The sequence below is a fragment of the Carettochelys insculpta genome, chromosome 7, assembly GCF_033958435.1.
Source record: "Carettochelys insculpta isolate YL-2023 chromosome 7, ASM3395843v1, whole genome shotgun sequence".
NCBI classification, from domain to species: Eukaryota; Metazoa; Chordata; order Testudines; family Carettochelyidae; genus Carettochelys; species Carettochelys insculpta.
The window spans coordinates 33388487-33410557 of NC_134143.1; the positions used below are offsets into that span (position 1 = coordinate 33388487).

Sequence of the window (22071 nt, forward strand, 5' to 3'; positions counted from 1 at the left end):
CTCCTTTTGTAAGGTGTGACAGTCTATCACAAAGTCAATAGTATTTACAAATAGTATTTACAAATAAGATGGAGGACAAGAAACAACATTGGCTCATTAAACCAATCCGTTAGCCCCTTTCCTGCATATTGAACAGTCCGGTACAAATTCACAATTATATGAATGATTCAGCTGAGGACTCCATCAGTTAATATGATCTGCCACAGAGAATTCTGTACCTGATCAAAAGGCTTTTGAAGATCTACGAAGTTCAGGGACACTGGCAGCTCCATGCATTGGTTTGCTGCACAATATTATGAAGGATGAAGATCTCCTCTATACAAGATCTATTTGGGCAAATAACGGTTTATCTTCCAAGTCTGCTTTACATGGCACCTCTCCCAGCCATACCCCTACATCAGGATCCAATATATTACCACTCAAATCCTCTGTACTGGTTTCCTATTCAATACTCAGTCCAGTTTGTAATCACTGCCCTGATATCCGAGAGCTTGGACAACTGCCTGAAGCACCATCCTTACCTCCATAATCGTGGCCTCCCAGGACAGCTCTGTTCCACTGGAACAACTGAACAGTCAACCAACAGAGCACAGGTAGTCAACCCGTGGGTCTCTGAGGCATTAAATGCAGTTCCACAGAGCCACACACCAGCAGGGCCATCCATGGCTCTAAGCACGTGCCCCACCACTTAGTGGGAGCAGCATGGGGCGACAGTGGTGGCTCTGTGGCACCAGCAGTGGTAGAGGCTCTGGTGAGTCACCAGCATCAAGTCAGAGTGGAAGAGGGAGGGGCTGGAGGTGCCTGGTTCTAGGGGAGGGGGAGGGCATTGAGTGGGGGGAGAGGCTGGGGTGTCTGGCTTGGAGGAGGGGTGTGGGACTGGGTTAGAGCAGGGGGCTGGGGTGCCTGGTTCTGAACGAGGTGAGGGGGATTGCATGACAGCAGGGGGCTGGGGTGCCTGGTTCTGGAAGGAAGTGGGGATTGCGTGACAGCAGGGGGCTGGGGTGCCTGGTTCTGGACGAGGTGAAGGGGACTGGGTTAGATCAGGGGGCTGGGGTGTCTGGCTCTGGGGGAAGAGGAGGGTATTAAGCCACATATATATATTTTATCTATCTATAGATGATAAAAATAAATATATAATATGTGGCTCATTGCATTCTACCCATGTGGCTCTTTGCACTCCATCTGTGGCACTTCATCCCTAATTGGTTGGCCATCCCTGCAATAGGGGAATTATCACAGTGGCAAGGCCTAACCTCCAGGATCCATCACTGAGGTAACCAGCCAACAACCTTTCCCCATTCAGAAATAAAGAGAAAACTCAGCTCTGAGCCTTACCTTCCCCTCAACAAGTGCTTCTCACAAACTCAAATAAAATAAAAGCCAAAGCTACTAAACTAATTGAGCTATGTTCTCTTCCAAGCTGGGGGTGGTAACAGAGAGTGTTTTAAAATGCTTGAGAGGTGCACAGATATTGAGATGAAGGCCAAGGGCCATATAAATACCTAGACAGACACAAATGCAGGTGGCCTGGGAAAGGAAGGAGGACAAAGTAAACACTGCAGCTGACTAAGTGGATTGAACAAAGGCGGGGTATGTAAAAGAGAAGGTAAATTAGCTAAGTAGTAATATTGCGGGTCAAATTCATGCTGGATGTAACTCAGCGGAAGAAAATAGAGTTTGTATAACAGAATCAATTTGCTCAACAAGTAATTTCTGTTTAGAATTTGGCTACCTGGTGCCTTAGAACACACCAAAAGGGATTTTAGTTCTAACATGCACCAGCATACTGCACACTTATAGGACTGTGGAAACCCTCCTGGCGTTTATGGCAAACGCATCACATTTGATGGAAAAGACAAATGTAGACAAAGCCTGCAAATTGGAGGGCCTGAGTCCCCAAAAGCATACGGGACAGCATTCACCAGTCAAGGATTAAACCAGGCCATACCCTCACAGTGGCCTCATTTCAATTAAATCCTGGGACTTGAACACCACAGCTTCCCTCTTCACCCTTGACTCACTTCGCTGTCTTGAAAAGGCAGTGTATTGAATTCAAAATACAAGGCTTCTAGAAGGTACGTGATGCTCTCACAAGGAAGATACCAGCACTAAAACAAAGGGGATGGGATTCCTTTTGTACTGTTTTTATACCTATGGAAATCTCTCTTCAAAACTCTTGCCCTTGTACCTTTCATGTTCTGCCTGGCAGTTTGGAATTGCAGCTGCGGAACTGAATCTGGTTATAAAAGAACTCCCAGACTTACTGTCTTTTGTTTTGAAAGTAGGTATTCTGCAAACTTGCACGACAAATACATGGAATAACTGCTTCTTCCTTCCTCCCTCCCCAAATCAATTTTGCAAGAACTGACATTAGCCAGACTAATGCCATGATTTAAGTAAGCTGCAGTAGTTATGATAAAGGTGATAAGAATGGGGACTACATCTGCAACAGTGTGAACTAGATTTAATCTATGACAGCAACACAACTGAAAGATTGCAAATGTCCATAAAACATTGCTAGTCAACCAATCACAAAAACTCTGTCAAAAATTACACACCTGTTCTGTAGAAACAAAGAAAAGGTCACAGTAGTTAAACAAGTCCATTCACTAGCCTGCGAAGGATTACTTCCCACAGTATCTTACCATTATTCCAGTACCAAGGATTCCAGGAGAATCCTACTCCAGTGGTTGGGCCATAGGGCAAGAATTCTTGAGTTTCATTATTGGTTATGCCACTGTCTAATTCTGTAAACTTGGGTAAGCCCCTTATCTCTCTGTCTCAGTTTTCCCAGTTATGAAAGGAGGATAATTGTTAACCTACCCTTCAAAGGACTGTTACGAGGAATCATTACATAATGTGTTTAATACACTTTTACGTTTAAACAAAGAATACTAGTGTAAATACTGAGTATTATTCTATTGGAAAACTACTCCACAGTTTAATCAGGTTTCCAGAGTGTAATGTTAACAACCAGGTAAGGAGGGGAATGCCTGTTGGTTACATTAATGCCAGTCATAACTCATTCTTTTTCCAAAACCAACTCACTATGTGACCTGGGAGCACAGATTCTTTCTGTGCCAGTTTACTCCCCTGTAATATAGTAACACAGAGGTAGCCATGTTAGTCCCTACTCTAACAAAACAAAGTAGCAGAAATGTAGCACTTCTATTACTTTATTTTATTTCATTTTGTTAGCCTTTAAAGTGCTACATTTCTGCTGCTTTCCCCTCTAATATAGTATGCTGCTACTTCCCAATTTCTAGGGCAGTGATTCCCAAACTGAGGTCTGCGGATCCCTAAGGGTACACCAGGGCACTGCGGGGTGGGTGGGGGGAGTCCATGGAAAAAAAATGATCATAGACAATAAGTTTTAAATAAACTGCAAAGTTACAGTCAATTGCTGTCTGAAAATCTATGTTGTGGTGCCTGATCTCAATGGTTGGAAACATACAAACATTAGCTGTACATTCAACATGGATCTGTGTCTGAAATCAGGCTCTCTGAAGAGAAAGGAGAATGATGAGCAAAGTCAATCATCCGCAAGCGGAAACATGTAATCAAACAGATATAAGTAAATGAGGAGGGAGAAAATACTTCACTGACTACTTAAAAGTTTGGATTTACTTGAGTCAGCAGTGAGGATGACAGTGACCAACGTACGTCCTGTGCTACAAGGTGTTAGCAAATGAAAGCCTATAACCAGCTAATCTTCATCGTCACCTAATACAGAAGCATGGTGAATATGAGTCCAAGCCTCTTGATTTTTTTCAAAACAAGCTTACCGAGTTCGAGGAAAGCAAAAAGATTACGACGACAGTAATGGTCGTGACAATACGAGGGAAACGGAGGCCTCCTACCAGGTAGCCCAACTAATAACCAAGAAGGGAAAGCCACACACAATTGGCAACAAGTTAATATTACCCGCAGCCAAGAGTATTATACATACTATGCTTGCAGGGAGGGCATGAAAAATTAAGTTTGATCCCACTGTCAAGTAATACAGTTAAGCGCAGAACTGAGAAAATGCCTGAGAACATGAGGGAATAGTTGATGAACAGCGTACACCAGCAATGCATGTATGCACTACAAATTGACAAAACAACTGACATCACAAACGTGGCACAACTTCTTGTCTTTGTCAGGTCTGAACACAGTTGGGAGGTAAACGAGCACTTATATTTTTGCAAACCCCTAGCCACACACAAAACTACAGAAACAATTTTTGATATGCTGAACTGTTTAATTGTTGGGAACAATAAATGTGTTGGGGTCAGCACAGATGGGGCTTGTGTCATGACCGGTCAATAATATGGAGTTGGCACTTTTATTAAATCAGTTGCGCCATATCCAAGAAGCGTTCAATGTAGCATTCACAGGGAGGCCCTAGCCACTAAGAAAATCCCTGCCGACTTAACGAGCATAGTGTATGAATCAGTGAAAGTTGTTAACTATATCAAGGTCCATCCTCTTAATTCAAGATTGTTTGTGTTTTGTGTGATAAGACGGGCAGCGATCACCATCGACTTCTGCTGCACACGGAGGTCCGCTGGCTCTCCAAAGGGGAAGTCCTGATGCATATTTCAGAGCTGAGGGATGACGTGAGAATTTTTATGATGGACACGAAGTTTGAGCTTGCCCGTTTCCTTCATGATTTTAATTGGTTGGCTAAACTGCCTTACTTAGCTGGTGCTTTTAGCTATTTTAATGGACTCAACCTGAATTTGCAGGGAAAAGCAGTGACACCTTTTGAAGTTCAAAACAAAATGGAAGCAATGATGGAGATATTAGAACTGTGGGCAGTCAAATCAATCAGTCGAACTCTGACTCATTTAAAAATCTTTCTGACTTTTTGATTGCATCAGAAATGTAGCTCCTCGGCAATGTTAAATGTATAACCAAGGAGCATCTGCAAAGCCTGAAAACGCAACTGTGAAAGAACTTTCCAGTTCCAGAGACCAAAAATGACCTGCTTAGGAATCCCTTTGAATGCATCAACAGTGACAACCTTGCTAGTTTATCAAAAGATTGAAACTCAGTTGGTTTACCAGCTGGCAGGGCAGCACGAGGGATCTGGCCATTAAACAAACTGGATTTAGTTCTCTCTCAGCGACAGCAGCGTACAGAGCTGCAAAGACTCCATTCGGGCCCCAGGAATTAGAGGGGGCAGTTCTACGCCCCTCCTCCCCAAACCACCTGTGACTTCCACATTGCCCAGCTCCAGCCAGCTCCCTGCCTCCCTCCAGTGCAGATCAGTGGATCTCAGGGCTGAGAGGGGGATGGAGGGGGAATTGGCCCCTCTGCCTGCCACTGCCATGGGCCACAAGTGCCCTCCAGGCAAGGCCTGGCTGCAGAGGTCACCTCAGGTGGGGTCCCCACTCCTCCGGCTGTGCACAGGGCAGAGAGGAGGCAGGGATGGTGCTGCTGCCGCCTGACAAGCAGGCAGGAAGCTGGCACAGAGTCTCGCACAGAGCAGCAGCTGTTGTGTCTGCATGCCACTGCTCCAAGGAGCGCGGGAACTTGGGCTGCCTTGAACCAGTGGCAGGGTCAGTTCCTGGGACACCAGCTGGGGCTGGCGCGACATTGAGCGCCACCTGCAGGGAACTTGCTGCCCAGTTCCTCCTCCTTAGCCTAGAGGGTTGATGCAAACATTGCTCCTTCCTGCTGAAGAACCTATCCCCAGGCCCAGCATTCTCCTTCTCCTCATTTGTTCCCCAGTCCAGGGATGAAAGTCACTTAAAATTTCTAAGTGGTACAAATCACTGTGTGTGCGGTGTTCTTAAAATAGGGGTAAATAAAAGTACAGTTTGACATTATTTATTAAGGACTATTTCATATTTACATGTATTGCAGCTCCTGAAGTATTGATTTTGTGACTGAATTTGGAAACAAAGGCTCTTCTCACTATTTTGGTTGTAGACCTCTGCTCTACCCAGATTCCATAGGGAAGACCAGCGTCTCTTAAATTGGGTGTTCTCACTCAAATGGGAGCTGTGCTGGGGTGTCATAAGGTTACTTTAAGGAGCTTGTGGTCTTGCCACCTTTATTTCTGCACTGCCTCATTCAGAGTTGGGCAACCAGAGAATAGTAGCTGTTGGCCAGGCACCCAGCTCTGAAAATAGCCTCCTCCCAGCAGAAGTGCAGAAGTTAGGGTGGCAATACCCTACCATAGTACCCTTATTTCTGCACTGCTGCAACCCGCCCGACATTTTTCCTTTTTGGAGTCAGCACTCCAACAATTACAACACTGTGAAATTTCAGATGTAAATGCTGTGGCAGACCACAGGCAGCATGCTACAGCAGCCTGGTTCAATGGCGGAAACTGAGAAATAGGCGGGCACAAGACTAACCACAGCTACAAGATCCCCCTTATGGGTGCAGGAAAATCCACTAGACCTGGGACCTCGAATAATTATGGGGGACAGCTAAAGGGAAAAAACAGGGATGGGCGTGGAGGTCGCAGGACCAAAATGAGGGAGCCAGAAGGGCACACTGAGTAGAGAGCCCCAGACAGGGCCCACTGGTCCCCAAAAGCCAGTGGATGATGCCCCGAGGAACTCTACTCTATTTATAATATAATATAAATAGAGCACAGCAAAGAATGCAAACAGGCCCACAGTTGCAAATCCCCTCCTCTCAGCCAGCCTCCTCTCTCTAGTCTTATGAATGGCCATCTTGGCCATAGCCAGGCGGAGCCTGTCCCACAGCTTCGCAGAGCCATGGTTGGGGTGTGCAAGGATCAGTAGGTGTGGGACGAAGTGCAGCCAGAACCTTAAAAGGAGGTTCTGGAGAAGCCGGAAGAAGGGCTGTAACCTGGTGCATTCAACATACACGTGCGCCAGGGTCTCCCTCATGCCACAAAAGGAACAAGTGTCAGGGACAGGAGTGAACTGCACCAAGTGTACCCCTGTGCTCACTGTGCCATGGAGGGGTAGAGGCGGCCATCAAGGAGACAGCTTGGCAGGCCTCCACCCACAACAGGTCACCCGGACACTGGACCATGAGAAGCACGTCATTGGCAGAAGCCAACAGGACCAGCCTCATCTCTGGCTTGCAGCGCGCCAACTGCATCAACCTCTTGCAAAGGAGATGGAGGAAGGGCTGGATGGCCAGAGCATACAGCTGACCTGACCGTGGACAGCCCTGAAGCACTCCTCATCCAAAGCTGACCAGTGCAGTCAAGTGCACCACAGGCAATACCACGTAACAAGAGCCAGGTAGAAAGCAAATACACTAGGAGCTGGGTCAGTGCCTTTTTGTTTCCTAACTAGGCTCACAGAGAGTGCAGCCCAGCAGCCATGGCCTGTAGCTAGGGCTCATTAAGAACCAGCTTGCAGCAAAAAGGCTAATCAGACACCTGCTGCCATTTAAGGCCTTCTGGCTTGCTATAGAAGGCTCACACCCCCCGTCCCCCTCCCCCAGGCAGGTGGTGTCGGGGGGAGAAAAGTAACAGACTAGGAAGAGACACTGGAGGCCTAAGGTTTGGAAGAAAGAGGATGCTCAGCCAGGTACAAGTGAGAAGGAGCCCAGAAAAGAGCTGCTGTGTTTGGGGCAGGGGAAAAGCCCCGTCAGTGGCCTCCCACCTAGGGTCCCTGAGCCAGAGCCCAGACCAATATGCAAGACTGGGATCCCTCCACCCTTCCCCTGAAGAGCTGTAGGATGGGGCAGTAGGACTACTTAAAGTAGTCTTGCTCTCTCTTGTGACTTGCCTGTGATGAGAGTGTCTTGGTAAACAGAGACCCTTGCCTCTGAAAAGTCCCCAGGCAGCGGAAGGGCCACCGTGAGTCTCTGGAGCACAACAAAATCCACCAAAAATGCAGAACGACCGAGGGCTGACAAGGGACTTATCACAAATAGCTGAGATCATGAAAATTACAACTTTTAAAATCCGATGACCATGAAATTACCAAATTCATAGTCCATGTTGGTCAGAGCCTACTTGTGTCAAAGGGATATGTTAAAAACTGGGCGAAACCTGGAATATTTGAGACTTTCAAATGGGAGACATACATAAGTGTAGACCAGATCATCACTTCTTTAGCCCTACAGTAACTTACACCAGCCCAGACCACTGTGTCAACAGTCCGGACCACTGTGTCAACAGTTAAAACGTACACCAGAATCTTCTTTGGAACTAGATGTTAACTATTAAGGCCGGGGGGAAGGGTTAAAATAGATACATGCAAAATCCTAAATTCTTTTGTTTCTAACAACAAGAAACTGGCTGCTCCTTGGCAAGTGTAAACAGTGGAATAAGAGCTTTCATAATGGTTTGTTGCTATCAGAAAGTCTCTCTCTAGTTCTCTCCTGCAGGAAATAAGTCACTCTCTTTCAAAGTCATTTCAGAACCACAGTGTGCAACATCCCCAACGATCTTTGCTTTCTATTGTCTTCCCCCACAAGAACCATACCCATCTGTCTGTATCCAGCTCCACTGAGCTACTGCTTTAACGGGCAGGATTTTTTTTCTTTGTGCACTGCAACAGTAATAACAATGCTACATGAACTGACATCTATTGATTTTGAACAGATATCCAGTTGCAATTCTGGTCACCTAAATATTTCTACAGAACCTTGCTGTATTATGTCAGAAAAAAGTAGCTGTACATTCTTGTTTGAGACATGTGCCTTATGGAAGGGTATATCCAACAGCAATAAGCTACTAATGTGCAACCATTATTACTATTTGGGTGTGTCTACACGGGCACAAATCTTCCAAATAGCCATGCTAATGGCCATTTCAAAGATTACTAATGAGGCACTGAATTGAATATTCAGTGCCTCACTAGCATTAGGACGCTTCTGGCCGTGACGCTTTTGAAAGTGCGCAACTCAGCGTGGCTACACCGGGGTCCTTTTCGAAAGGACCCCACACCATTCGAAATCCCCTTATTCCGCTCACTTATCGGAATAAGGGGATTTCGAACGGTGCGGGGTCCTTTCAAAAAGGACCCCCGTGAAGCCACGCCGAACGGTCAGCCTTACCTCAGTTCATGGAAAAATCCTGGAGGGGATCCTCAAGGAATCCATTTTGAAGCATTTGAAAGAGAGGAAAGTGACCAGAAATAGTCAACATGGATTCACCAAGGGCAAGTCATGTGTGACCAATCTGATTAGCTTCTATGCTCAGATAACTAGCTCTGTGCACATGAGAAGTCCATGAATGTACTATACTTTGACTTTAGCAAAGCTTTTCATACAGTCTCCCACAATATTCTTGCCCCTAAATTATGGAAGCATGGATTGGATAAATGAACTGTAAGGTGGATAGAAAGCTCGATAAATAGTCAGGCCCAACAGAGAGTGATCAGTGGCAAAATGTCTGATTGGTGGTTGATTTCACGTGGTCTGCCCCAGGTACCAGTTCTAGGGGCAGTATTGTTCAACTTCTTTATTATTGACCTGGATGAGGAGATGGATTGCACTGTCTGCAAATTTGCAGGTGACACTAAGCTAGGGGGACAACTAGATACATTGGAGAGTAAAGAGTGACCTAGAAAAACTGAAAGATTGAGCCAAAAGTAATCTGATGAGATTCAACAAGGACAAGTGCAGAGTCCTGCATTTGGGACAGAAGAATCCCAAGCACTGCTACAGGCTGGGGACCGACTGGCTAAGTAGCAGTGCAGCAGAAAAGAACCTGGGGATTACAGTGGATGAGAGGCTGGGTACGAGTCATCAGTGTGCCATGAGAAGGCTCATGGCATATTGGGGTGCATTAGGAAGAGCATTTCCAGCAGATTTAGACAAAGTTATTATTCTCCTCTATTCAGTGCTCGTGAGGCCACATCTGGAGTATTACATCCAGTTCTGGGCCCCCCAGTATAGAAATGATGTAGATACATTGGAGCGAGTCCAAGGGAGCGCAACAAAAATCATTAGATGGCTGGAGCACTTGACGTAGGAGGAGAGGCCGAGGGATTTGGACTCAGTCTGCAGAAGAGAAGAGTGAGAGGCGATTTGACAGCAGCCTTCAACTTCCTGAACGGGGGCTCTAAAGAGCATGGAGAGAGGCTGTTCTCAGTAGTGACAGATGGCAGAACAAGGAGCAATGGCCTCAAGTTACAGAGGGGGAGGAGGAGGTTGGATATTAGGGAAAAACTTTTTTAGCAGGAGGGTGGTGAAGCACTGGAATGAGTTACCTAGAAAGGTGGTGGAATCTCCATACCTAGAGGTTTTTTAAGTCCCAGCTTGACGAAGTCCTGGCTGGAATGATTTAGTTGCGGTTGATCCTGCTTTAGGCAGGGGGCTAGACTCGATGACCTCCTGAGGTCCCTTCCAGCCCTCAGATTCTATGATTCCAGGACATCTAAGAAAGGACACGAAACTACAATAGGTGACTAGAAACAGTCCAGATGCCAAAAAGAATATCTTCTGTCAAAAACAGCATCTCTATAAAAAAAAACAAAACCTCCTTCTGCATTTCTTTCTGCTAAGGAATTCCTTTTTTCATTCTTCCCACCAACATAACTTCAGAAAGTTGAAATTATTTCTATTCCCTACAAAAGCAAGGGTAGGTTCCATCTCCCTTCAGATTTTGTGGTCCAATATTTCCAGTCCATGGGATCTCCTCCCGATTTGGGGGGAGTGAATCATGTAAAAAGCTGCACATCCCTCAGTTTAGCTGTGCAGCCAAGGACTCCACGTTGTCAAAAGAGAACAGAAAGCAGCAGCTGCAGGGGAGTATGTGCAGGTTTTGCAAGCTCCTTTCAAAGCACCCACCACGCTCATCGTTACTGTGATGGCAGCACTATAGCAGTCTGTCCTCCAAGTGAAACACAGTTCCTCCAATAAAAAAGATTATTTAACGCCTCACAGCAGTCCTCAGTGACTGATGACAAACATCCCTAGTCCTCCAAAAGCAACACTGCTGCTGATGGCAAGGGAAGGGAAGAAGGACTAGCTTCTTTTTGTGGGGAAACCAGACGATTGTACAGATCATGCCACAGTATGGCGTTGGTTCTTCCAATATGGAAGCCAACAGCATGCGGGCCAAAATAAGAAAGCTGGATAACAGGAACAACCCTCCATTAAAATGATTGGGGTTTTTGACCTAGAGAAGAGGAAACACCCAAGCAAACCCAAGTGCTAAGTGCCAGCAAAGACAATATGAAAAGCTTGTGCACATATTATTCAGCTCAGAAAACACACTGCATATGAAAAGATGCATATTTGGAAATGGAAAGCTATGATTTTGTTCTATTTATAGCTAACCACCACCTCCCCTCCTGAGGGGAATGTTCTGAAATGAATAAGGTGGATCAGTTTACAAGCCACGCATGGTCTTTTCCACACTGCTGCTGTGCACACGAAACAGTTGTATTTAAACAGGGCTCCTACAAGCCACACGTTTTGCAAAACAAAACAAAACAAAAAGTTTCCTTTCCTCCTTTCCTTATCTTTGAATTCTCCATGGGGGGACAACGAGAACCAGCTCTCTCTTTCTCTCTCGCTCTGTGCACTTGCATAAAAAGTTGGCTAGGTGTAGTCAAAACAGTGAAACTTATTTGCATGAACGTCACTGAAGCTAAGGCCATTTCTACACTACCAGTTCTACAGCAGTGCCCTACATACACCATTGCAAGTTCATAACGTAGACACAGACTGCAGCAACAGAAAGGGTTTTTGAGTTACTAGAGGCAGGGCCATCCTGGGGGAGTAGCGGGGAGGCGGCCTGGGGCAATATCTCCAGGGCCCAAAAGAAGAGGCAACCCCAGCCCTTATCACCTTCCTCCACGGCAACAGGGCCCCAGAGTTAACTGGGGCAGAGAGTTGCAGGTAGCAGGGGTCACCTCCCCTCAGCCTCACATCGGCAAAAGGAGCAGCAGCCTGCTCCACCCTCCTGCACTGCATCACACCACTTCAGAGAATCAAGGTACCACGGGCCTGACAAGGAGGCCGGTGCAGTGCAGCAGGGCAGAGCAGGCTGCCACTGCCACTCCCACCGCCCTCACAAGCGCAAAGGGAGGGTAGGCAAACTCTGCTGCCTTCATCGCACGCAATCCTTGGACCCAGATAACCACCCCTCCAATCTGCCCATCCATAGACATCAGGGGCAGCTGCAGTGGGGCCTCCAAAGCATGGGGCAGGGTCAGACACCATAGGTAGGTCAGTGGTGTGATGAGCCCCCTCCCATGCTTTCTGGAAAAGGGGTTATGAATATAAATATGCATCACTCTGAGATGCTTTGCACAAAATGCGTCTTTGATCTATCTTTTTATGTTATAACCCGCATATCATATTTTTGTGCGGGTATCATTCTATCTGGAGTTGGAAATATAAAGTTGATAATTGTTTAGAGTTTTCAAGATGCCAATGACAACCATTACTGGAGCTCCTGGGACAACTTAAGGGCTTGTCTACTTTTTTCCAAACCTCCCCCACCCCCAAGCACTTACACTGCAAAGCAAGGTATTCTAGAATAACAGGGCATTTAACTTGACACAGTATGTCCAACTAAACAAACAACTTTCACCAACCCCACCACCCTTCAAGGTCAAAACTGACAATGTTTACCAGGCAGAGGTAATTACGATTTAATGCCCTCCAAGGAGGTATCCCATCTTGCCCAGATAGGTAGTCACTCTAGGCAGTGCTGCAAACTCTGCTGCCTTTTTCCAAGGCGTGCACGCACGCACGCACAAAAAACCAGGGACTTTTAAACACCATTGCTGAGAGCTCTGCGCATTTTTTCTCAGGTGAGCCAAAACACTCAGGTAACCATTTCTTCAAGCTCTGCATTTTTTTTCTTTTTTAAGCCCAGCCAAGCCACTCTGGCAGTCCTCACAGCAAACTCCGCTTTTTTTCTCCCCCTTTCTGCTGTTTTTCTGTGTTTTCTCTGCCCTCATGGCTTCTGCAGAGGGGTCTGCCTTGGTTAGCTACCAATCTAAAAGGGCACCAGAGTGGATTCAAGCAGAAGTCTCTGAACCCCTGGGGAAACGAAGAAACAGGGACACCAATCCACAGATTTCACATACCCTGTGAGATAAGGGTTACAACAGAGACCCAGACCACTACAGGGCTAACATAAAAGAGCTTCACTAGTCATACCGCAGGGCTTGAGAAGCAAAAAAATGCTATGAGGTTCCCCCCCAGACACACAGGTACTGTGGTGAGCAGCTGGACGCAATACTGGGGGCGCAGCCCACGTCAGGACCAGAGATCCCTGTGGATACCTGTGCTTTGGAGTTACATAATGAAGAGGGGCAGCAGGCTTCGGATGAGGATCCCTGCAGCCAAGAATTTACTGATTTCCAGACCTCATCGAGCAGCCAGGACCTCTTCAGCTCCCAGGAGGAAAGCAACACACAGCAGTCGAGCCTGGAATCCCATGAAGAAAGCCCAACGCGGACTGCATGGGAGGTGCACACTTCAGGTTTGTGTCAGCACTGCTGGGGAAAGGGGTTGCCTGAAGGGGGCTGATGCTGAGACATGCTTGTGGTTGTCTGCTAAAGAAGTGTTTGGGAGCCATTTGGGCTCCCAGAAGTACATTGATGCTTTCGCATATTTCCCTCTGATTGTGCCAGCCTGAGAGATTTCCAAAGGGTGTTTTGAGGAACCTCAATCTTCTCCCTAAGGCTCCAGGGGAGTGCCAGGGTCTCCCTGCCACTGTGGTAAGTTACCACACCAACCCACTGCTGCAGCTGCCATAGTTGGGCCAGGGCTGCACAGAGGGAGGCCGTGTAAGTGGCAATTCTGAACTCACTGGACTCAAGGGGACGCTGTCTTTTTTCTTGTCAGCTTTCAGCACAGAAATATTCCCCTGAAGACATGGCAGCCTACTGACAGGGGCGGGGGGGTGCGGAACGTCAGTGGCTGCTGCATCCATCTGCAGAATTGCCCAGAATTAACACCAGTCAAATCCCCTCATCCCCCTTTACCTCCAACCTTACCCAACCCTGACCCCTATTTCCTCCTTGTTCCCCACAGCACTCCCAAAAGCAGGGCCAAGTACTCACCATTTTAAGGAACGGGAGGTCTCTCAAAGCTGCTGCGCGCACTGAATTTCCTTGCAAATATGGAACTTTGCCTGGGCATTCATTGTGGATTGGAATGCAGGTGTGATAAAAGTGTTGCTGAGCTTCAAGGTCTCCCATAACAGACAGGCATTGTTCTGAATTCAGTGGGTTAAACTTTTTTTTCCTCTGTTTTCAGCAGCTCTCTCTGGTCATGGGGCTAGCTGTGTTGGCAACAATCTAAGGAGACACAGGGAAAGGTCCAGAGAAGACATCCTCACAACCTCAAAGACCTTCTGAACTGTTGGTTAGACCCTGAGGGTCTACTCCAATCATCTGAAGAAGCGGGTCTTACCCACAAAAGCTCAGGACCTAATAAATGTGTTAGTCTCCAAGGTGCTGCAGGACTGCTTGTTATTACCAAAGGAAAATGAGCAAGGAACCTGATGACTTGTAAATGGCTTTCTTTGTCCTGTAGGTATGGGAGGTGGTTGGTTTTGAAAGACATGTGACCATGCCACTTGGTTCAGGCCTCCAGTTTGGAATCTATTTTTCCCCTCAAATGGTGGAAGAATGCTTAAACAAAATATTCCCACCTAGGGGCAAAGCCTATTTAAGCAATAGGAATCTTTCAGCTCCGCGGTCTTCAAACTACCCTGGAAATTGCCTGACAAACCCTAGGAAAGATAAAGAACTTCACTGGAGACCCAAATCACAATAAGATCATTTCTGACCTGAAGATTTCACATGATATAAAGACAGCTGCTTCAAGGTAAGAACTCACACTTAAATAAATTTTTAGGGAAGCAGAATTAGCTATGCATTTTCCCTTTTGTTTGATTTGGTAACTCACTTTGAGCATTTTGTCCTTAACTAGAACTACTGTTTTTGCTTAATAAAAACTCTTTTGTTTATAATCCAGCCCAGTGTAAATGGTTATTACCTGGGGAGGGTTTCCACAGTGCATCTCTCCCTTTCATTGATAACAGGGCCTTACACAACGAGCCCTCCCCTGTATAAATCTTTTGCACAGAGAGAAAAATTTATTTGGGGGTTTGATCCCATCTGGAGGTTGATTTTCTGGGTGCTGTGACCTAGAACTGCATCCACCCAGAGCTGTGGTTGAACAGCATCTGCATTGCTTTGCCAGGGGGATGGGGCAACTCCAACTCCATGCCATGGCTGGGGGAGACCAGAGGACCTCGCTCAGCAGGACAGGGTGGTGAGGGAGCCTCAGAGAGCAAAGGAGGTGGATGTTAGTGCCATGATCAGCACACTGGGGAACATCCCAAGGAGTCTTCTGTGACCACATCCTGTCACAAACAGAAGCAGTCTTCTGTCAAACGAGCTGCGTCTCTCCCCACTTTGCATACTATGGCATTCAGGTGGGTGGACTTTTCACACCCAAGCGTCATAGCTATGTTGATCTACATTTTCAATGCAGGTCTAAATAGACCAAGAACGCTAGCTAAGTCTCCTGTCTTCCAAGGAGGAACATTCCCACTACCACCTCTCCCACACAATTTTTATAACTGAAGACAAAAAGTTACTTTCCTATTCCCCCCTCCATTTGTTTACTTTGTGCAATAGGTAACATTTTGTATACACACTGCTGATTTGCTCGTGGCAGTCTCATGCGTGACAGTGGACAGCACACCTTTTCACACCAAGTCACCTGTTCTGCAAAGGGCTGTCCACCACCACCAGCAGCAGCAGCAGAGCTCAAACCAAAAGACAGCCAACAGGCACACGTACAGAGAGAAAGCAACCAGGTGGGGAGTATGGGGCAGAGCATGTATAATGCATAGGTGTACCCAGAAGACCCCTGCAAGAAAGTTTGGGGGAGGGGGCAGAAAAAGCCTTTTAAACATGTTAATTCTTTAAATAAAGACAATAAAACCATGCTCTATGGAAAACAATATTTTTAAATAAACCAGTTCTTCCCCTTGTCCTCCCTCCTGTCACCTAAGACTGAGTTCACTGTATTCCTTTTAATACAGGACACTTCATTCTGCCATCGGAGCTGTCCTCTTAATTCCATTTGATTTAACATATATGAAACATGAAAAAAGCAGGATTTGACACCAAGTGAAAAAAAATCACTGGATTTCCATAGATTTGCCTTTGTGAGGAATTTGGGACTGGTTAAAGGAGGAACTCCTTGTAAGAACCATTCAGGTATCTCAATGCCACATATTCCCCACACATTGAGTATGAATAGGTCTAGTTGTTCCCAAAGTACCAGTTATGCTCCTCTGAAATGCTGGTGTGCAACTGCATAGGGGCTGCAACAGAAAACAGCTCCAGGATTCAACCTGGGGCAACTTATGGTGGTTTCCAGCTACATAACAGAGCACAAACAACAGTGCTGCAAACTGCATTCCTAACTTCATGCTGAGCTTTCCTTCTTCCCCCTAGAAAGCTTGTCATGTCTGCACGGTGTTATGTTGTGCTGGACGTTACCGTTTCCTTTCTACAAGAACTGATATTTTTGGTTGCATAGCTGAGAAACAGTATGTGATCACACTGCTGAAGACTAATGTAACACACATGCATAATGGGGCAAAATTAGAATTATGCAAACGGTCTGGATTGGAATTTCCTGACTTGGGTGCTACGAACATTCTCTTCACATCAAAGGTCTGGCACTGCTGCTATATCACAGTATATCTGGGGCTATTTTGTAGCCAAGTTTAATACCAAATTTTCTTGTCTTCCTCCCCACCCATTTTGATAGCAGGAAATGGGGGTTGCATCTCCTCCTCCTCCTCCTCCCCTTCTTCATTATTTTAATAAGAGGTGGTTCCAGCAGCTTCTCATTTCTGTGATGGTGCACATGTGCCCAGAGCACCCTTTGACTGCTTCATATGAGTCAGGCTAGCTAAAGGGATATCCCTGACTTAAGCAGAACTCTTCTGTATGGAAAATCTCAGCTACTGTTGTGATAAGTGCAAGTAAATGGCAATTGAAGAAAACAGTTTTGTCCACTTCTCAGTATTCTGGTGCGCCTTTGGCAGTATTTTGTGTACAGCCATTTTCACCATTTCCCCTGTAAGGTGAGTTTCCTCTTTCACTCTTGCGGGTTTTTCACATAGCAACAGGGAAGAGAAAAAACTACTTTTAAAAACATGAATATGCGATTGCAAAGCCACAAAAGTTGGGGAGAGCCATAGGACCTGAAATTACCTAGAACTCAGGTTTTTTTTAAACCAACAAGATTTCATATTGACTTTAAAGCATCAAACTGATCTCAGGAGAGCTGGGCATGACTCCCAGCACTATTAACAGGCATCGTGCACAAAGCTAGGTAAATCATGGAGAAAATTAAGAGTGTACCTCCACCTCGCCTCCTCACTAAACTATTCTGCAGAAGAAAAATACTATCTAAGAGCAAGGTATAAGTTGAGATATGTTTTTTTTCCAGAGGTTCTGAGTACAGCAAGAGCCCCCACTGGTTATGATGGGGTTTAAAAAACAGCCATTTTGTCATAGTTTGTGACTTTGCAAAATGGGCATTAATATTATTTCTATTTCACAGGGATACTGTGACGCTTAATTTACTGAAGCTGGAAAAAAGCTTTGCTATAAATGGATGGGAAACATTAGCGAAGTGCAAACTATGACCGTCACCAGACCAACAGATAAAGAGAGCTGCATGCCAAGCTCTATACCATGGTTTCCCAATCTGAGGCGCATGCCCCCCGAGGGGGCATGAAGAAATTCCAGGGGGGGGGCGTGAGGTGACTCAGCTCCCCCATCATTCCCCCCCCACACCTGAAGAAAGAGCCAGCCCTTGCTTCCAGCTCTCAGCCCCTGCCACTTTACATGGGTGACCTGGCACAGCCACTATGAAAGGCAGGCAGCCAGCGAAGACCCACATGGAGCTAGCGGCCTCCTGCAAACATGAGTGAGTGTGGGTTGAGGGGGAGGGTTGATGGGAGGATGGGATTAGATGGGAGGCTGGGTGTGCCTGGCTCAGGTGAGGCGGATGGGTACAGGGTAAGAGTTGGGGACTGGAGGTGCATGGCTTTGTGGGAAGGGAGGGGCTTGGGTGGGCAGCTCATGGGGCTTGTGGGACTCAGACAGCCGTCTGGCTTGTGGGAATCATGGTGCTTGGGCAGCTGGCCCCAGCATCACAGGGTTCAGGTGGCTGGGGCTGGTGGCTGGCGCTGGCAGCACGGGGCTCAAGCTGGTGGCTGGCCCCGGCAGCGCGGGGTTTGGGCTGGCAGGCAGGTGGCTGGCCCCAGCAACCTCAGACTCGTGAGGCTCGGGATGGCAGGCGGGCAGCTGGCCCTGGTAGCACGGGGCTTGGGTGGGCAGCTCGCCCATGGCTGGGGCAGGCAGTTGGTGGGCGGGCAGCTGGTCCCAGCAGTATGGTGCTCAGGCAGGTGGCGGGCGGGCAGGCGGCTGGGTGGGTGGCTGGCCCCGGTGGCTTGGGCAGGTGGCTCTAGCAGCTCGGGTCTGAGGCTGGCAGGTGGCTGTTGCAGTCAGCTCTGGCAGATGGCATGTGGCTCATGTAGCTGGCCAGCTGGGGCTGCACCAGGCACCTGCAAGGGGCTAAGAAAAACTATTTGTGCTTATTTTTAATTTTAAATAACATTTTATATCAAGTTTTTATGTTTATTTTAAATTACAAATTGAATTTTTTGATAAGGGGGGTTGGATGATGGTAAAGAAGAGGTGGGGGGTATGAGGGTTTCTCAAAAGTCAAAAGGGGGATGTGATGCTGAGAAGTTTGGGAACCTCTGTTCTATACAGTCAAATGAGTTCAAGGACCACAGGTTGATTCCCATAACTGTTAAGAACCCTTCTGGCAGGAATCAAAGCCAACATGATGGCATTTAACTGCAGATGAATAAATTTCAATGGCTGACATTGTTCCTTCATCTTACCATTACAGGCATCTCTGGCAACTATAACGACAAAGCAGTCTGTTCTTTACTCAGTATACAGGGTGTTTCGGCACCACAATCACCTGGTCCATTAACCCCCTAAGGTCGTGGTTCTGCCCTCAGAGACGTCCATGTATTGCCCATGTTTTCGCACACATTGTTAAAATTAAAGAACAAACTGTGAACACGTTGATTTTACAAGATATGCAGTAAGGAAACCCTATACATCACAAATGGGTTTTTCCATTTTCTGACCAAAATCAAGCAGATACAAGACAGTGTCACTCAAGAGAAAGTCAGACGACACATCCAGTACATTATTTTGATTTGATGTCCTTTTTTGGTAACAGCAGCGCTCATTTTTAGCGCACATGAGGGGAGACTTCTCTCTCCAGCACATGGACTTTTTTCCCCAGACAGATGGAGCTGATCATCATCCTGGAACATTAAAAATATTTTCTGGTAATTCCTGCTGTGTTTGATGTGGACAAAAACAACTGGTCAACTTGGGAGCACTGGAATGAAAGAGTACTTGTGTATTATTGCAAGAGGTGTGTCAGATTTCTGCAAAGCATAATTATGACCAATGGTCTTGTTAAATAGTATGCAGATTTACAACAGTGTCTAATGTACAGTGAAGAGTTTCCTTTTGGGAATGGCTGGGCTGTGTTTAATGTAGTATTTAGTCAGCCTGAACAAACGGTTACACTTCCATTACAAAGGCAAAAACTCCTTTGCAGGGCTGTCATGTCATTTGTGACTTAAAACCGATTGCATAAAGCACAGATTTTTACAGAACAGAACCCTTGAGACTAGTACATACACACATGGGTGTGCACTGCTGTTTGTAGGGGTGGGTGTGTCCCAGGCTGCATGTCTCCAAACATGCACGAGTGTCTGTGTGCCGACTGCAGAGGTGAAGGAAAACCACATTTCCGATCTTGTAATACAAGTGTTATCACAAGACTGCTTTAAAGTATCAACAGAGTAGCACGTTAAGAGCCTGCTTCTTCAGAAGTGCTGAGCATCAACAGCTCCCGCTGACTTTCAGCTGCAGTTTGTAGGTGCTTAACACTTCTGAAAAATCCAGCCCAAAGCAAGCCCTTTAATTTAGGTATCTCACGTTCAGTCTACAAACAGAAAATAAAAAGCATGAATTTCTAATCACTCTACACATGCCAGCCCTATTAATATTAATAGAAGAGGTATGTGCCTTAGACCCAAAGAATTTGTACCAGGTTGAAGGACGTGGACTATGATAATGCCTTACCAACTGTACCGTATTAGGTATCTTGTGTTGTTTGTGTGTATACACACACACGCACTCTCAAGGGGCAGTACAGCCGGTGGAAAGACCAGCATAGTTAAAAAAACACAACATGCACTTTGGATTGAAACGTTTACATATTTGGAATCCTTTTTAAAAGTAAGTGGAACACAGAATAATTAATGTTCATGCTGCATTTTTTATCAACATATACAACTAGCTACTTAAGTATACAGACACATACATGCCTCTTTTCTGTCAAGGCTTCTGAAATTCTACACTTCTCTTTTCTGCATCTTAGGCTGTGTCTACACTAGCTGGAGAAGATCAAATGCTTAGGTCTGATCTTCCAGGGCGCCATTTCTCGCATGCACGAAATGGCGCATTCTGGGATCAATATCAAACCCTGAACTCCTTGCAAGCCACAAGGCTTAAGGAATGTCATCAGGAGGAGTGTGCCCATCAACATTCTGCAGTGAGGACAGGGACCCACATTGATGGCTGCAAAATTGATTTTAGGTATGCTACTGTCATACCGAAAATCGCATAGCAGTTGTTGACATTTCCGGTAAGTGTAGACATAGGATCTGCACAGGTCTGTCTAAGGCTCTCTCTCAGTCCCTACTGTTTATCATTCACACTTTAATTTCCATACCAACAGCAATCACCATCCTTCTAGGGAGGAAAGGATACAGTTCCCTTCAGGGCCCATCAAAGCAACTATGTAAAACATTCAGTAATGTCACTTTTGGGAAGCTGAAAGAACTCCCTTTCCATACCTCCCCGCAAGGAGAAAAGTCTGCTGTCATCACTGCAATATTTTAGTTTTTTACACAGGCACACATTAACAACCTGATTGATCCCAGCATAGGCAAAAAAAGATGCTAGAGCCTTACATTTTATTACAATTATCCTCTCAAAGAAGCATTAGTTTCCTGGGTGCTTTCCCACCCCTGCAAAAGAGAGGCAGAAGGACAAGACAGGAAATCTTCCACAGTCTCAGGCGTGAAAACAGAAGATATCTAAGTCCTGTGTTTGGTATAACTCACCCATGCTGAGAAAGCAAAGAAAGAAATAATTCCAATATCAGAAACTACAGAAGTAATAGCAGGGAGAATGGAGAGGGAAAATGGGAATTTTATGACAAAAAGCAAACAAAATAAGAAACGCATCTGAAGTTGGCAAACAAGACCTAATTAAGTCCCAACTAATATCTATTGAAAGCCGCACAACACAGCATCACAGAAAACATCACACAAAAGAATTCTTAACGTGGGGTGGTAGGGGTTCAAACTCATACAAAAGGAGCAAAAGAACCTGCACTGTTGTTACAGTACCTGGATTCCAGCAGCTCGAGAGATCATTCAGTTTCCTCCTTACTGTGCTGAAGGGACACCACACACACCAAACACCCAGAAAGCAGTTTCCTCACACAGGTTTAAACAGATCCTCTCGCTCTCCTAGGAACTTCTCAGAACAATCCATGGAGGGCTGCTACGGCGATGAAGCAGTTAAACACATCATTCTTGGATTGATCAAGCAGCCAGCAGCAGAAGCAAACTCTCTAATAGTTTGTTGTCAGTGCTCAAACCCTACCCATTGCCAGCAAAAACAGCACCCGCCAAGCAACAGGCACTGGCTCACTCGCCCGCTCTCTCACTCTGTGAGCAGAGAATAGCCTTGACTGTCTGTGTACTGCAGGATGTGGGGGCGGACTTTAAAGAGGGCCAACTCCGCGGGCCTCTCTCTGCCAATCAAAGGCCTGGGACGCCTGGCAACAGCAGCACACAGCCTACATGAGTGCAGTACATGGGGACTGCTGCAGCAGGACTAGCTCAGGGCAGGCATCCTGATGAAAGGCTCAAAAGCAGGGTGTCTTCTACCCATCCCAAGCCCTACCCCCTTCTACGGAGCAAGACTGCACTGCACCTTACTGACAAGAACAGGGTCAAGCAAT

General features: G+C 46.3%; 1 protein-coding gene across 9 annotated transcripts in view; it reads right to left on the minus strand.

The window, feature by feature from the left end:
• Positions 1–22071, minus strand: part of PALD1 (phosphatase domain containing paladin 1) — a 200005-nt gene that overhangs the window by 159566 nt on the left and 18368 nt on the right. For 4 of the 9 annotated variants that reach the window (XM_075000277.1, XM_075000272.1, XM_075000273.1 and 1 more), the window contains exon 1: positions 21452–21766. The exons of 4 other annotated variants lie outside the window; for them this stretch is intronic. The gene's annotated coding sequence lies outside the window, so the exon portion shown is untranslated. Of the gene's footprint in view, positions 1–13958; positions 14196–21451; positions 21767–22071 lie in introns of those variants that run through there. One more of the 9 variants, XM_075000275.1, reaches the window with a different exon arrangement.